The sequence below is a fragment of the Nanorana parkeri genome, unplaced genomic scaffold, assembly GCF_000935625.1.
Source record: "Nanorana parkeri isolate BGI_ZX_2015 unplaced genomic scaffold, ASM93562v1 scaffold390, whole genome shotgun sequence".
In the NCBI taxonomy this organism is placed as follows: Eukaryota; Metazoa; Chordata; class Amphibia; order Anura; family Dicroglossidae; genus Nanorana; species Nanorana parkeri.
In genome coordinates, this window is record NW_017306658.1 from 724,252 (window position 1) to 724,617 (window position 366).

The window sequence follows — 366 nt, forward strand, 5'->3', positions numbered from 1 at the left end:
GTGTGCAATATAGTACATTATACAGCGGCGCAGTGCAGAATACCAGCAGCTATAGAGGAATGTAGCAATAGTACATTATACTATAATGTACTATTGCTGGGATTTGTAGTCCTCTGTAGCTGGCGTTATTCTGCATTGCGCTGTATATAATGTATTATTGCTGGGATTTGTAGTCCTCTATAGCTGGTGGTATTCTCCATTGCGCTGTATAATGATTTATACTGCGCAATGCAGATTACCACTGACCAGTTATAGAGGAACAAATCCCAGCAAAAATACATTATACAGCGCAATGGAGAATACCACCAGCTATAGAGGAACAACAAGTCCCAGCAATAATACATTATACCGGGTGTTTAATATATT